Here is a 17,987-nt window from a genome sequence, read left to right as displayed (position 1 = left end):
CAGTGGATTGCGGGCGCGCGAGTTATAGTTAGCTGAACTAACTATAACGGGGGAATTTCATTGGTTTTTTACGAGTAAAATGTCCAGCTAACTATAACGTGTGTGAAACCTCTGGTTTTTTCAGTGAATTTGCAAGGTTTTTTAAATGCTAATTCCTAACTATAACATGTGTGAAACCAATGGTTTTTTCAGTGAATTTGCAAGGTTTTTTAAATGCTAATTCCTAACTATAACGTGTGTGAAACCTATGGTTTTTTCAGTGAATTTCAAAGGTTTTTTAAATGCTAATTTTTGTATTTTTAATTATATTTTTTAAAAATTTCTTTTTCAAAAACTTCCCTATGTATACATTTATATATTATCTGTATCCTTTAATTTGGTGTGGCTCATTTTTTTTAAAAGTTTTAATTAAGATAAAGTTGAACAGCATAGTTATTATCTTCTATTAAGTTATGTCCACTTTTTTTTTTTATATATAAATTCTTAGGGTGCGCGCTCAGAGCGTGCACCTAGTACGTTTGCGTACATTTTTCATGAATTCCGGCATACGTTATTTACGTACGCATACATACGTTTTACTGCGCGCTCGGAGCGCGCACCTAGTACGCATGCATACGTACGCATGCTTACGTGCGTCGTACGTACTCCACGCGGTACACTTCCGTATACGCGTAGAGTACGCGTGCTGACGTTTACGCATACGCGCGTGCTGCGTATGCGCGTTACGTACGCGCGTATAATACGTAAGCGCATGCGCGCATACACGTTCGCGCATGCGTAATTGTACCGTGCGCGTAGGGAGCTTGCTCGGTGCGCGCACCTCGGGGTATGTGATGAATAAAACAACACTTCTAATTGGTTTTCATTACTTTCACTTTCATATTGTTTCAATACCACACCCAATCCCCTCATGGCAAGTCATGTGATGAAGAAACATCACTTTTCATTGGTTCAAAGTACTTTTAGTTCCAGATTCTTCCAAAATCACACCCACCCCCCTCATTGTTAGTTCTGATTCCCTAGGAGAAGGAGCTAATCTGTGTGTTGAGATACAATGGCAGAGCAGCAGCCATCTTCTGAGAGTGAACAGGACACTCTTGAGAGACAGAGGCAGAGGAAGCAGAAAGACTCCTTTATATGGCAGTTTTTCACTTTTCCAGAGGGACAAAAGAAGGTGAATGCACCAAAGGTCACCTGCAAACTGTGTCAGCGCGTCTTGTCACGTGGGAATCCTAACAAGAAGTATTCTTTTAGTATTCATACTATGACGAGGCACGTTGAGGCAATGCATCCAGTGACTTTTCGTCGAGCTTCTGGAGCAAACCCTCCACCTGCTCAGCCGACATCTGCAGCAGCTCAGCCGAGCACATCTTCGGCAGCTCAGGCAAGCACTTCTTCTGCAGTGGTGCCTTCACCTTCTTCCACACCTCTGGATATTCGTCCTTGTTTTGGGAGGATGAGTACACACTGCATGGATTGTGGTCTTCTTATTTCTTTGGGTGAGAGCAGTATTGATCTCATTCAAAGAAAATTTGAGGAGCATCCTTGCAAGAGGCCATAATTTTCTTCTTTTTTTTTTCCGTTTTTCTCTTCCTCTGTCCCTACATTAACTCAAGGGCTCTTTTTAGAGCCACCTAAAATCAAAACACCACAACTTGTTTTTTAGAATCTATTTCCTTTTTTTTTTTTTTAGAGTGCGCGCACCCAGCGCGCACCCAATGGTTTTTTTAAAAAAAAAAAAAATCATTTTTTTCACCTTTAGTAAACCTTCAGGAACTCCCTGAGAAAGAGAGGGGAGTGGCAAAGTAATTAAAAAAGAGATGGTGTACATTTCACAGATGAAGGGAAGAGAGTCTTCCTATTAAACTTTAAACTCTGCATCAGTATTTATGTATAGGTACCCAAAAAACATAATAGCTCATTTTAGTGCTGCATTTGAATTGGCTGTATTTACAAGGAGAGGAAAAGACACACAAAGAGGCTTATCCTCTCCTTGTAAATATGGAAAAGCACCCTGCGCAACTAGTTCGTCAAGAAAATTGACGTAGTGGTGGCGCAGGTGGCTTGTAAATGTGCCCCAGAGATGTTAAGGAAATTAAGGGTAAAACAGACAAACCAAGAGTGACAGATACAGACACAGAGAGCAAACAACTGAGAAGGAGTAAGGCAGTTAAAAATACTAAGACATATGGATACAGAAAAAGAAACATGGATGAAAAATTAGTGATGGAGGTAGTAAAGGTAGGGGAATAGTATAGAAGGAGTGAGGAAGTTACAAAAGAGTAGTAAAGCAGGAAGAGAGAGTGAGAAGAGAAATGAGAAAAGTAGAGTAAGGAGAGGTGAAGAAAAGGAAGCATGAAACGAAACCAGTGACACATACAGATATGTTAAACTTACCTGACCATCAAAATAAATAATTTAGAATTAAATGTTTTTATTTAATTGCAAAGATAACTGAATAACATCTTCTAAATTTTCTTTCTAGTTCTGAAAAAAAGAAAAAAAGTATTAATATTCAACAATACACTTTATTAAACAGTACATGATTTTTCATATTTAGCAAAACAATTTTTTGCCCTTTTTTTGCTGTTTTCAGAATGTTTTGATTTTCACTGAAAATAGTGAAATCAATTGTATTCATCATTTAACAGCGGGCAAAAAAAAAAACAATCTGAAAGATTGTTTAAAAAGCCCCAAATGTATCCTCACTAAAACATACTTTAATAGAAATGTTAAAAATACCTTTTAAGAAGAATAACAATTTCCAAAAAATAACATCTGTAAACCTTGTTGCAAAAGAATATTTTCCAAAATAAAATCTGTCAAAGAAGTCCACAATTGTTTGTTTTACCTTTCCTTACGGCCAAATGGTAAGTTTAAAATCTCTTTTGAGCGAAATATCCAATTTAAATCCTTTTAAATTTTAATAACGCTTTCTTCCAATGATGATGTTAGTATTTAAAATTTGGGTTTCAGAAAAATTAGGTAACAATTGGGTAAATCATAAGGCAAACGTTGCTTGAAAATCAATTGAGAATCATTACACAGTGTCCATCCTTTTTCATATTTAAGATAAACTGTGTAATGACCAGAAGTTATAGAAGGTCCATCATGAAAAATTATGGCAACTGCAACAAAAGTTTTTCCAGATATTGATAATTGTTGTCCTGTAAACTTCTTTATTAAAGTGTCCAATTTTGAACCATCAGCTCTACAACGTTGCATCATTAAAATTACATACTGTCCATATTTCTTTAAAAATAACGTTGACAACATGTCTGATTTACATTGAGAACATTCCATGTTGTGATTAGCATCTTTAACTAATTTACTAAAAGTCACTGTTTTACTCTCTGGTAATAGTAAATATATGAACCTTTCAGAATCAACATTACTACTGCTTGTGTTCATACAGTTATCACAACAATGGTCCCATTTATAAGAGACACCAAATACATTTTCTACTTCTACCCCTTCATCTTCCAGTACCATCAGGATATACATCAAGAATTCCTGTGCATCTTGCTGGACATTTTGTGTAAACTGTGTACATCCAGAACATACATCTAAAAGATTTCAGAAGCACTTTCTATTTTAGTTTTATCATTACTCAGCTTCTCATAGAGGAGACTCAGCAAAGAACAGAATCTTTTTTCATGATTTAGTGTTATCTGTTCTTGCAAAAATTCAAGATAAAATACAACATTCAGCACTACATTTGCGTAGCAGTTGACACCAGAGCTATTTTCAAAATGACAACCAACAACCTCTTCCACACTGTCCTTTTTCTTTTTGCTTGCAGTCACATCACTATCTTTTTGTTTTCTCTTCTGTACATCCTCATTACAGATATCCTCAAACTCCTTTTCCGACAAACAACACGTTTTTCAAACACAGGATACTGACCTAAATGAGGAGCATAGCTTCTTCTTAATCTATTATACTCCTTTACACAGTTTGCATCAGCACTTACTTTTGAGTCATCAAAGTTTATCATGAATAAACCAGATAATTTTTTCACGCGTGACAAAGCAACATATGCCATACCTTCTTTAAACACACTAGATCCAATGTTTATAAAAGCACTATCTACAGTTAATCCTTGAGATTTGTGAATAGTTACAGCATATGCTAGAGAAAATGGAAACTTCTTCCTACGCACATATAAGTTTTTCACAAGCAAGAAACGAACTGAACAACGACAAATGTCTTTAACCTCTTGTATCTGATCGAATTTTATTTTTAAACATTCAATTCCAACTTTTTTCTGGTAATTAATAAAACCCACAACACTTCCCATAGCTCCATTCACTAAACCTTTCTCTACAATCCAAATTCCGTCTTAAAATTACTCTACAGTTCATACACACATAAAGATTCTTTTCCAAACCTGCTGTTTTTGAAATGTTTTTCTCCAGAGAATCCAATTTAGTACCCAATTTGCCTGTCAATATAACAGTTATTCGTTCATGTTCTATTTTATCCACAGCTTCCAGTTTTATAATCTCTTCGTTTTCCAATTTCAAAAGTTCTTGATTGAATACAGAACATTCATGTAGTGTTGGCATTAAGCAGATTACAGTATTTTTTTCTGCAATTTCCTTGTATATTTTCTCTGGAACTATTTGTTCTGTTGGAAACAAATTACTCAGCAATCGACTCTGTAATGCTTTTCTGCCATGTTCTGTGAGTAGTCCAATTCTTATATCTTTCAGAATACTTGCATAGTCCTCATCACTGGCTTGCCTCATATTGGTAATGAGTTCCTTATACTCAAAATATGTCCAAATATTTACATTGCCTTTACTTCCTAATGACTTTTTTGTGTCTTCATGTGTAAGTGTATGGAATACCGGTTGTCCTTTAACTGGAGTAAGTTGCAAAAGATCTCCAAAAACTATGACGTGTTTTCCTCCAAATAGGACGTCAAAGTCTGTCTTCAGAATTTGCTGCATTCTTAAATGCACAAAGGCACGCATTAAGTTTGATACCATGCTTACCTCATCAATAATGAGTACTTTCATTTTCTTCAATACTCTTGAAACTTCCAAGCATGCTTCTCCTGCTAGTTTGTGGTACTGTATTTTGTTCTCATGCTCTACTGGTAACATTAGCAAACGATGTAAGGTAACTCCTTTGATGTTATACGCTGCTAACCCAGTTGGAGCAGTAACAACACAAGACAAAATGGAATCCATTTTCTTCTGTAGGCAGCTTCTAATTACATTAATTAAGAAACTTTTTCCAGTTCCTGCTTGTCCACTTACATACATTCTCATTGGTTCAAAAGATGTGCATGAGCACTCTTTATTTTCATGTAGTAATCCGTGATCAATTTTTTGTCTGACTTCTTCATAAATTTGTTTTTGTTCTTCATTCAGTTGCTCCTCCAAATATGTTAAGGCTACTAAATCTTTCTGAGCTTGATTCATAGCTGTTTCCACTTCATTCATAGCTATTGCTGCTTCATTTTCGATGATCGGTTGTCCTAGAGGATCTTGACTGAATGTCCCAGAACTTTGACTGTCTTGAGAACTGTCTCTAGCTACTTCAGCTGCAATTGTTGCTTCTTGTTCAATTTCTTCATTTAACATTTGAACATAAGTTGTGAAAGTACTGCATTCGACGCTGTCTTTGCTAGCATTGAAGGAATCTTCATAGCTCTGAAATTCTCCAAGTAGTTCGTCCTCTGAACGCCATGGTTTAAACAGCTGCAAAAGTGCCAAGTAGTAAAATTCCTTTTCATCAGGAGTGTCGCAACTCAGCTTCCGGTGATTTATCAAACTTCCTTTTGTTTGCTTCACCAAACATCCTTCCTCACCAATGACTTTATATTTTCCATTGTTGATATCTTCTGTGACATTCCGTTTAAAAATAAAGTTCTGCAGCACTTCATAGAGACACATGTTCTCAAGGTGATGACTTCTTTGTGGGTAATATGTGTCCAACATGTTTGTTCTTAAAATGTCTGTACTTTCTGGTTCGAACTCTGCTAAATACTCAATTTCTCGAATAAATTTCAGTACCCGATTTCGCATTCCTGCAAGACCTAAACTTGCCCAAATTATTCTTCTGGATTTTGAATACAGACTTGCAGATGATAACCTATCTGAGCATTCGTAGGATCCAATTTCTCGATGCGATAACATCTTTAAACTGAAACTGTATAGCTTCTTACTGACAGTCTTCTCGTGAGAAATCTCTTCCCACATTTCCTTCAATTCCGTTTTCTCAGATTTAGTGATGTAAGATGTGACATAGCGAGCAACAGCAATAGAATTGTCAGCCACATACTGTATATCCATGTTAGCATTCCACATGGATAAAATGACTGGGTTGTAGTCATTTATATATTTTGACTCTTCTTTTCTTCTTAGGTTGTAGGTATTCTTAGGTGATTTTCTTGTAATAGTATGTCGCACAGCTGACATAAAACTGTTTACTCTTCCTTTTGAAAGAACAGGTCGTGGAAATCCAAATCGACATTTTGTGTAGAATTTATCTTTACTCTTGTACTTTCGTCGACAGTATTTTCCACACCGATGACTTTGGAAACGTAAAACTTGCTCTTTTAAATTTTTCTCTTCTGTGCTTTTAGGTATAGCACATGTTGCATATCCTTCGATGAAACTTAAAACTGCATCATCAGAATCTGTTCCAAATTTTGGAGCATCCTTGATCCACAACAGCATATGAATATGAGGAGCACCTCTTGCTTGGTACTCTTTTCTCCAAAAGAAACCCACAACTTCTCCAAGAGGTGGATTTTTTTTATTGCAGATGAAGGACATCATAGCCTCAAATCTATGATTGAAATATCTGCAAACATTAACCGGATCCAATGAGCACAATTCTCCTGCTGTCTTGTATTGGATGTTTTCAATATTTGAATTTGCCTCTCGAAGAAAATCCAGAAGATCATCCCAAGCGTACTCAGCACAGCTTAGGGTAAGGAACCATGTAGGAGTTCCTAAATTCCGTAACATACATTTCAATTCTCCATTGCGTCGGTACCAATATTCATTCGTCCCACGCTGACAAGCCATCAAATTGATCAATTGAGATTCCAAATGATCATCTCGCTGTTGCACTTTGTTCATAAAATCCTTTGCAGTCACATTACGCAGATGTACTCCAGTTTTCAAAATGTGATTTACTGCATAAGATAGTGCTGACAAGTCACTTTCAAATAAAAGATGGAACAAATAAGGAATACTTTGACGAAATCTCGGATCTTTTGCATATAGTCTTGTAGTCCGATACTCAGAAGCAGGAATCTGTACTGGACGTTCATCATATCGTCCTCCTTCTCCTGTAGGAAACAGCTGGGGAAAACAATGAGCTTCCAAGCTCTCCTCCCATACACTCACGGGAGTTCCTTGTGCTTTCTTCATCTGAAACAGATCAATAGCGTTTCCCATAACTTCTTTAGAATGTAGAGGATGTATGCTGAAATGTTCATAAATTTCTTCTTCTTTTGACTTATCCACTTTTTCAAGTTGCCCAGTTGGTATTCCTGTGTCTTCTAGTATTTCTTTTTCATCTTCATCCATATAAATGTCTTCATACCATTTATTATTTTTTTTCAAATATAAATTTGCTCTTTGTACTTTTCGTACATCCACCAGCTCCTGCCAAATTTTCTTATTCCTTGTAGGTACACCATTAACCAGAATAACTAATGGTTCAGTTTCCAAAGTATCTGCATCAATTGTTTCCATATTTTTTTTCAAATCCAATGGCAAATAGACAACTCTTCCTTTTAAACCTCTTTGTAAATCCGAAGGAGGTAATTTACCAGTTTTTGGCTCCATACGCACTATGGACTGAAACGGATGGACACATTGAATGAGTATAGACTCATACGTATTTAAAAAAGAAAGTTCAGGAGGAAAATCAACCAATTCTAAATTATTATGTACAGCTCTAGCTGGCATTCTATTTTCTTCTAACTTGTTATAACAGTATTTACAAATACGCTGATCTTCATCCAAATCAAAACAATTTTCCAGAAATATATATGTTGCAAAATCTTTCCACTTATAATTATCTTCATTTTCACTTTTTTTATACAGATCAACATTCCTTGTTTGATTTTTGTAATGGCTTCTCCGGCAACAAATACAAGTAATATTTGGTCTTTCATTAGAGATGATAGTAAATTTTGTCATTTCATCCTCAAAATTTTTACTAACAGTGAGTTCTACATTCTCTTCCGCATTTTAATCAATCACTGTGTCATTTTCTACACTTTCTTGTTCTGGACCGAAGTAACAAAACTGAATTTCATCAGTAACCTTCACTACATCTGATAGAGATCCACGGAACAGAGCATTATTCAACTCATTTAACTTTAGTGCTGGACTTTTAGCAAAATACAATGTTCTCACAAACTTTCTCATTTCAGTATGATGAACAGCCAGCATCCTAAAATGGTGAAAAACACTTTGACACACCTTCCTAGATAGACAAGCCAGAGAATGTCCTTGCAAACCAGTATTCTCTCTCACTCTGCATGGATTTAGTCTTTGAAGCACCTTAATTTTCTGTTTAACACTCTTTTTACTATATTCTCTTAGAAAGTAACGTAATTTATCAATAGATTCCTGACACACAGTACAAATACTACTACAATTCCAAGTGTACACTGGGGCTTTAGGACGTCTTCCCATAACCTCATCAGCCATCACTTGTTCCTCATTTCTTGGAACCATTTTCTCCTTTTCCAATACACAACCATCCTTAACTTCATAAGCTCTACTATTGGTGTCAACTGCATGCAACAAATTATTACTTTGAAGATAACTCTCTTCATTAAAAAATGGTTCAGTACTTGAACTATGTTTCCATTCTCCTAAGAACACTTTACAAAAGTTTTTTTTTGACTTCTCTTTTCCTTTTGCTTTGTGACTTCATTGCATTCACTAATTTATCTAATCTACGCATCCTGTTCAAAATTAAAATGAATAGTTTTTTTTTATTTCTAATGCCTTGGTAGCAATACTTTCAATAAATTTCTTTTTCTTATAAAATTTTGGTTTTTTCTTATATTTTTTCACATCCTTCAGCAAATTTAACATCACTCTTCTCTGAAACATTTTTCGACGAATGTTTTTAAAATCTATTTTCCGTGTTAAGTCACTCTTCCTAACTTCTGAGTCTATATTAGCATTTTATTTTTGCTGTCGACTCTGTTGTTGTTTTGTACTTGAAACACTGTTTGAATGTATCTTTCGATCATTTTTTTTTTTTTTGGAAGATATTTTTTAAAAATTCTTTAGTTTGCTTACCAGAAGACTTTTTCTGTTTTCCAACACGTGCTTCGCCTCCTATTTTTTTTTTATCAGTCGTCTTCAAATATAGTTGTTGTTTCTTTTCTTTTCTTTATCTTGACTTTATAGGCATCTTTACATTTTTTCACTGTTGCTCACCAATACCTGCAAAAAACGAAAAAAAAATACCTTTATGTAATTTAAATTCATTACAATTTTTTAAAAAAAACTTTTCAAATCCTATCACATGAGCTGATCCTTTCCTACGAGTCAAACTCTTACAAAATAGAAGAAACATGAATTAAATCTCTGACAACAATTCCTGTGTGCACACAGACTCATGGTCTGATTCTAGGCAGAAAACGATATTTCCTTTGGCAATTTGAAAGCACATTTACTACTGGGGTAGAGCAAGTGATCATTACTGTAACAGCCTGACACATGTTCCTTCTAGTTTAGACAGGCAGAAAAGAGCACATGTCCTAACCGCTCCTTGAGACCATGACCATGTGTTAGAGGGTGACTGATTAGACTAGAGCAAAGGAAATGAGCCTTGGTGATTTTGAATCTGTTTGCGTTACACACTGCTATCTGAAACACCACACTGAGCTGACTATTACACATGGGAGTGTAGCAGAAGCTGCTGTGTGTGTGCAAAGAGTGTGTTTCTGGAGACTGTGTATTGTGAGCTGCAAGAGAGATCTGCATGGAGACTCCCAAACTGCATGAAGAGTACAGACATGTGTGGAAGAGTACATGTGTGGTAAGGGTTAATTGGAGTTTTCAACATATAGGAACCACCTCAGCCATTGCAAGAATTGATGACAAATCTACCATGCTATTTTCAAATGTGTTTGTATTTGCCTCACATTTTTGAGATACTGATTTCTGCTGAGTGCTAACCAACACATTGGAAGAAAACAAACTCGGCCTTTCCTGAATGTGCAAGTTTTACAGAACAACAGCAACACAAATTAAAACGCTGACAACAATTCCTGTGTGCACACAGGCTCATGGTCTGATTCTAGGCAGAAAGCGATATTTCCTTTGGCAATTTGAAAGCACATTTACTACTGGGGTAGAGCAAGTGCTAATTACTGTAACAGCCTGACACATGTTCATTCTAGTTTAGACAAGCACAAAGGAGCACATATCCTAACAGCTCCTTGAGACCATGACCATGTGTTAGAGGGTGAGTGATTAGACTAGAGCAAAGGAAATACGCCTTGGTGACGTTGAATCTGTTTGCGTTACACACTGCTATCTGAAACACCACACAGAGCTGACTATTATGCATGGGAGTGTAGCAGAAGCTGCTGCGTGTGTGCAAAGAGTGTGTTTCTGGAGACTGTGTATTGTCAGCTGCAAGAGAGATCTGCATGGAGACTCCCACAACTGCATGAAGAGTACAGACATGTGTGTAAGAGTACATGTGTGGTAAGGGTTAATTGGAGTTTTCATCATGTAGGAACCACCTCAGCCATTGCAAGAATTGATGAAAAATCTACCATGCTATTTTCAAATGTGTTTGCATTTGCCTCACATTTTTGAGATACTGATTTCTGCTGAGTGCTAACCAACACATTGGAAGAAAACAAGCTGGACCTTTCCTGAATGTGCAAGTTTTACAGAACAACAGCAACACAAATTAAAACGCTGACAACAATTCCTGTGTGCACACAGACTCATGGTCTGATTCTAGGCAGAAAGCGATATTTCCTTTGGCAATTTGAAAGCACATTTACTACTGGGGTAGAGCAAGTGATAATTACTGTAACAGCCTGACACATGTTCCTTCTAGTTTAGACAGGCAGAAAGGAGCACATGTCGTAACAGCTCCTTGAGACCATGACCATGTGTTAGAGGGTGAGTGATTAGACTAGAGCAAAGGAAATAAGCCTTGGTGACGTTGAATCTGTTTGCGTTACACACTGCTATCTGAAACACCACACAGAGCTGACTATTACGCATGGGAGTGTAGCAGAAGCTGCTGCGTGTGTGCAAAGAGTGTGTTTCTGGAGACTGTGTATTGTCAGCTGCAAGAGAGATCTGCATGGAGACTCCCACAACTGCATGAAGAGTACAGACATGTGTGTAAGAGTACATGTGTGGTAAGGGTTAATTGGAGTTTTCAACATGCAGGAACCACCTCAGCCATTGCAAGAATTGATGTAAAATCTACCATGCTATTTTCAAATGTGTTTGCATTTGCCTCACATTTTTGAGATACTGATTTCTTTTGAGTGCTAACCAACACATTGGAAGAAAACAAGCTGGGCCTTTCCTGAATGTGCAAGTTTTACAGAACAACAGCAACACAAATTAAAACGCTGACAACAATTCCTGTGTGCACACAGACTCATGGTCTGATTCTAGGCAGAAAGCGATATTTCCTTTGGCAATTTGAAAGCACATTTACTACTGGGGTAGAGCAAGTGATAATTACTGTAACAGCCTGACACATGTTACTTCTAGTTTAGACAGGCAGAAAGGAGCACATGTCCTAACAGCTCCTTGAGACCATGACCATGTGTTAGAGGGTGAGTGATTAGACTAGAGCAAAGGAAATACGCCTTGGTGACGTTGAATCTGTTTGCGTTACACACTGCTATCTGAAACACCACATAGAGCTGACTATTACGCATGGGAGTGTAGCAGAAGCTGCTGCGTGTGTGCAAAGAGTGTGTTTCTGGAGACTGTGTATTGTCAGCTGCAAGAGAGATCTGCATGGAGACTCCCACAACTGCATGAAGAGTACAGACATGTGTGTAAGAGTACATGTGTGGTAAGGGTTAATTGGAGTTTTCATCATGTAGGAACCACCTCAGCCATTGCAAGAATTGATGAAAAATCTACCATGCTATTTTCAAATGTGTTTGCATTTGCCTCACATTTTTGAGATACTGATTTCTGCTGAGTGCTAACCAACACATTGGAAGAAAACAAGCTGGACCTTTCCTGAATGTGCAAGTTTTACAGAACAACAGCAACACAAATTATAACGCTGACAACAATTCCTGTGTGCACACAGACTCATGGTCTGATTCTAGGCAGAAAGCGATATTTCCTTTGGCAATTTGAAAGCACATTTACTACTGGGGTAGAGCAAGTGATAATTACTGTAACAGCCTGACACATGTTCCTTCTAGTTTAGACAGGCAGAAAGGAGCACATGTCGTAACAGCTCCTTGAGACCATGACCATGTGTTAGAGGGTGAGTGATTAGACTAGAGCAAAGGAAATAAGCCTTGGTGACGTTGAATCTGTTTGCGTTACACACTGCTATCTGAAACACCACACAGAGCTGACTATTACGCATGGGAGTGTAGCAGAAGCTGCTGCGTGTGTGCAAAGAGTGTGTTTCTGGAGACTGTGTATTGTCAGCTGCAAGAGAGATCTGCATGGAGACTCCCACAACTGCATGAAGAGTACAGACATGTGTGTAAGAGTACATGTGTGGTAAGGGTTAATTGGAGTTTTCAACATGCAGGAACCACCTCAGCCATTGCAAGAATTGATGTAAAATCTACCATGCTATTTTCAAATGTGTTTGCATTTGCCTCACATTTTTGAGATACTGATTTCTTTTGAGTGCTAACCAACACATTGGAAGAAAACAAGCTGGGCCTTTCCTGAATGTGCAAGTTTTACAGAACAACAGCAACACAAATTAAAACGCTGACAACAATTCCTGTGTGCACACAGACTCATGGTCTGATTCTAGGCAGAAAGCGATATTTCCTTTGGCAATTTGAAAGCACATTTACTACTGGGGTAGAGCAAGTGATAATTACTGTAACAGCCTGACACATGTTACTTCTAGTTTAGACAGGCAGAAAGGAGCACATGTCCTAACAGCTCCTTGAGACCATGACCATGTGTTAGAGGGTGAGTGATTAGACTAGAGCAAAGGAAATACGCCTTGGTGACGTTGAATCTGTTTGCGTTACACACTGCTATCTGAAACACCACATAGAGCTGACTATTACGCATGGGAGTGTAGCAGAAGCTGCTGCGTGTGTGCAAAGAGTGTGTTTCTGGAGACTGTGTATTGTCAGCTGCAAGAGAGATCTGCATGGAGACTCCCACAACTGCATGAAGAGTACAGACATGTGTGTAAGAGTTCATGTGTGGTAAGGGTTAATTGGAGTTTTCAACATGTAGGAACCACCTCAGCCATTGCAAGAATTGATGAAAAATCTACCATGCTATTTTCAAATGTGTTTGCATTTGCCTCACATTTTTGAGATACTGATTTCTTTTGAGTGCTAACCAACACATTGGAAGAAAACAAGCTGGGCCTTTCCTGAATGTGCAAGTTTTACAAAACAACAGCAACACAAATTAAAACGCTGACAACAATTCCTGTGTGCACACAGACTCATGGTCTGATTCTAGGCAGAAAGCGATATTTCCTTTGGCAATTTGAAAGCACATTTACTACTGGGGTAGAGCAAGTGATAATTACTGTAACAGCCTGACACATGTTACTTCTAGTTTAGACAGGCAGAAAGGAGCACATGTCCTAACAGCTCCTTGAGACCATGACCATGTGTTAGAGGGTGAGTGATTAGACTAGAGCAAAGGAAATACGCCTTGGTGACGTTGAATCTGTTTGCGTTACACACTGCTATCTGAAACACCACACAGAGCTGACTATTACGCATGGGAGTGTAGCAGAAGCTGCTGCGTGTGTGCAGAGAGTGTGTTTCTGGAGACTGTGTATTGTCAGCTGCAAGAGAGATCTGCATGGAGACTCCCACAACTGCATGAAGAGTACAGACATGTGTGTAAGAGTTCATGTGTGGTAAGGGTTAATTGGAGTTTTCAACATGTAGGAACCACCTCAGCCATTGCAAGAATTGATGAAAAATCTACCATGCTATTTTCAAATGTGTTTGCATTTGCCTCACATTTTTGAGATACTGATTTCTTTTGAGTGCTAACCAACACATTGGAAGAAAACAAGCTGGGCCTTTCCTGAATGTGCAAGTTTTACAGAACAACAGCAACACAAATTAAAACGCTGACAACAATTCCTGTTTGCACACAGACTCATGGTCTGATTCTAGGCAGAAAGCGATATTTCCTTTGGCAATTTGAAAGCACATTTACTACTGGGGTAGAGCAAGTGATAATTACTGTAACAGCCTGACACATGTTCCTTCTAGTTTAGACAGGCAGAAAGGAGCACATGTCCTAACAGCTCCCTGAGACCATGACCATGTGTTAGAGGGTGACTGATTAGACTAGAGCAAAGGAAATGAGCCTTGGTGATGTTGAATCTGTTTGCGTTACACACTGCTATCTGAAACAGCACACAGAGCTGACTATTACACATGGGAGTGTAGCAGAAGCTGCTGCGTGTGTGCAAAGAGTGTGTTTCTGGAGACTGTGTATTGTCAGCTGCAAGAGAGATCTGCATGGAGACTCCCACAACTGCATGAAGAGTACAGACATGTGTGTAAGAGTACATGTGTGGTAAGGGTTAATTGGAGTTTTCAACATGTAGGAACCACCTCAGCTATTGCAAGAATTGATGAAAAATCTACCATGCTATTTTCAAATGTGTTTGCATTTGCCTCACATTTTTGAGATACTGATTTCTTTTGAGTGCTAACCAACACATTGGAAGAAAACAAGCTGGGCCTTTCCTGAATGTGCAAGTTTTACAGAACAACAGCAACACAAATTAAAACGCTGACAACAATTCCTGTGTGCACACAGACTCATGGTCTGATTCTAGGCAGAAAGCGATATTTCCTTTGGCAATTTGAAAGCACATTTACTACTGGGGTAGAGCAAGTGATAATTACTGTAACAGCCTGACACATGTTCCTTCTAGTTTAGACAAGCACAAAGGAGCACATGTCCTAACAGCTCCTTGAGTCCATGACCATGTGTTAGAGGGTGACTGATTAGACTAGAGTGTTACAAAAAACAAGCTGCCCCTTTCCTGCGAGTGCAAGGGTAATAGAGCAAGACCAACCGGAATGAAATCTCTGTTTACATTTCCTGTGTGCTCACTGTCTCATGGTATGATTCTAGGTAGAAAACAGTATTTTTGGGTGATACCAGTACACATTAACTTATAATGAAGACATACTCCATAATATATAACATGTTCAAGCCACTTAAATATCTTCCTTAACATAAAATGTAAAACACAACTTTTAAAGTGGTAGGAAAATGTACCATACTATTTTCAAATGTGTTTGCATTTGCCTCTCATTGGTCAGTAAATGATTTCAGCTGAATGCTAACCATCACACTTTAAGATAACAAACTACCCCTTTTCTGCGAGTGCAAGGCTAACAGAACAAAAGCAACACAAATTAAATCTCTGTCAACAAATCCTGTGTGCAGACAGACTCATGATGTAATTCTAGTCACAAAACAATATTCCTCACTGATACCACTACACCTTAACTTACAGTGAAGACATACTCCATAATATCTTACAAGTTCAAGATAGTTAAATATCTTCTAAACCACAAAATGTAAAACACAACTTTAAAACAAGAATGACAATTCTATTATTTATATCAAAATACACCACATACTTCCCCTCTCAAACTCATAACTCACCTTTAAAATTAATTAGTTGAGAAAGAAATGTGGCACTCAAACAGCAGATTATCAGATCCAGAATCTCAGAGCTGTACACCTCTCTCCTCTCTCCACAACCAGTAAATGGCAATTTTTCCCTCTCTTTTTTCCCACATATACATGTTAATGTAAAATCACAGTCCTTCCCACATTTTTTCAAATGGAATCACACATTTCTATTGGTTGCAACTTTCAACCCCTTTGCAAATCATCCCTTCCCCCAACATGACTTCTGCCTGCTACCATAGCAACAGCTCATGGAACACAGGTGTGAGCAGAGAGGTCAGAAGTTCAGCAGACAATGTTTCAAATCCAAAGAGCAAGACTGCTTGACTTTTCAAACCTAACAGCAAATCCAAAGTAATGTTCAGTGGGAACACATTTTTCTGAACCAATCCAAAACATGCTTTTAAAAATGTAAACATACAGCCTAGTTTTTAGTGTAGAATGGTTTGAAACAGCCAATGAGTTCTTTTTATTAAAAAAAAGTATGTATGCCTCCATTTTTCAACTGTCTTTCTTTTCATATTGCCATTCTACTGAAATACACCTCCTGAGCGCATCCTGTTCTCCTTGAAAGATGTTCACAGTGTGGATTGTAGGTCACAGCTATGTCTTCTGGAGTGAAAAATTTGCAGAAAAAAGAGGTATGGTGAGAGACCTTGCTTTGCCAAATGTAGACATTAAATGGATTGGTCAGAGAGGGTTAAAGTGGCACCAATTAATGCCTTTGGTGAAAACCTTTCTACATCTCCCACAGCCTAACCTTATTATTGGGCACTGTGGTGGAAATGACCTAGGCACTTTAACTGGAGTAGGTCTGGAAATGCTTATTAAGGACACCTTTGTGCAATTGATGTCACTTTTTCCACAAACTGCCTTTGTATATTCTAATATATGCCAAAAGCAAAAGTGGAACTGGTCCAACCAATTTTGTCCGCAGAATGACAAAGCAAGAAAGCACGTCAATAAGTCTGTTTCTGCTTTCCTCAGAGACTATGGTATGGGTTCTATATACCACAACAACTTGCGTTACAACATGCAAGACATTTATAGAGGAGACGGTGTACATTTCACTGATGAAGGCAACAGAGTCTTCCTCTTGAACTTTAGACTCTGCATCGGTACTTACTTGTAGGTACCAAAAAACACTCAATGAACACAAGGGCTCTTTTTAGAGCCACCTAATATCTAAACACTTAAAAGTGATTTTTATTTCTTTTTTTTTATTTCTTTTTTTCGGGTGTGCGCTGGGTGCGCGCACCTCGTGATGTTTTTAAGGTTTTTTTCTGGTACGCGTAGAGTGCGCGCACCTCGCGATGTTTTTTAAAAAATTAAAATCTTTTTTTTGCCCTTCGTGGTCCTACTGTGCCCCCCTGACAATGACTAGGGGGTCTAGAAGTCCCTACCCTGCCCCCTGTTCACGGTCTCCACCTTTCCTTTTTAGTGCGACACACAAAATGGCGGCCGACACTTCCTGATTTCGACTGATTCGAATGTTTACTGACATCTAACAACCAATCAGAATTACGCTCGCGCACGGCAAGGTGCGCGCACAGGGCTAGCTCAGTGCGCGCACGGTACGCGCGTATAGATATTGATATGCTTTTAAATGCTATTTTCTCAGGAAATACTGAACAGATTTACACCAGACCTGCAAAAGGCACTTCCTTGACCTTATGGCTACCTCTCTGCCAAATTTCAATTAATTCTGTTCAGCCGTTCAGGCTGTAGCTGTGTCTAAAGGTCCTACGGAAAAATGCATGGGTAAAACGCGTTTTGGGACCCCACTTTTTTCTCAGCCCCCGCTTGACGAATCACCCTGAGACTTTCAGGGTAGGAGCTGAACGGAGCGCCCCATTAGTTTTGAAAATTTCGCAAGGATTCGTCAACCGGGGCCAAAGTTATTCAAAATAGAATTTTGAGATTTCCTATGGAAACTCGGTCCTAACTATAACTATATACTGGCGACCGCCAGTAGATAATATATATATATATATATATATATATATATATATATATATATATATATATACGTAGTGTAACCAATGATTTTATGTTGAAATTGATAGGATGGAAAAACAAGGGACTCTTGACGGCAGATGA

The sequence above is a fragment of the Triturus cristatus genome, chromosome 10 (assembly GCF_964204655.1).
Source record: "Triturus cristatus chromosome 10, aTriCri1.1, whole genome shotgun sequence".
Classification (NCBI taxonomy): Eukaryota; Metazoa; Chordata; class Amphibia; order Caudata; family Salamandridae; genus Triturus; species Triturus cristatus.
Note: the sequence above shows the minus strand (reverse complement) of the source record.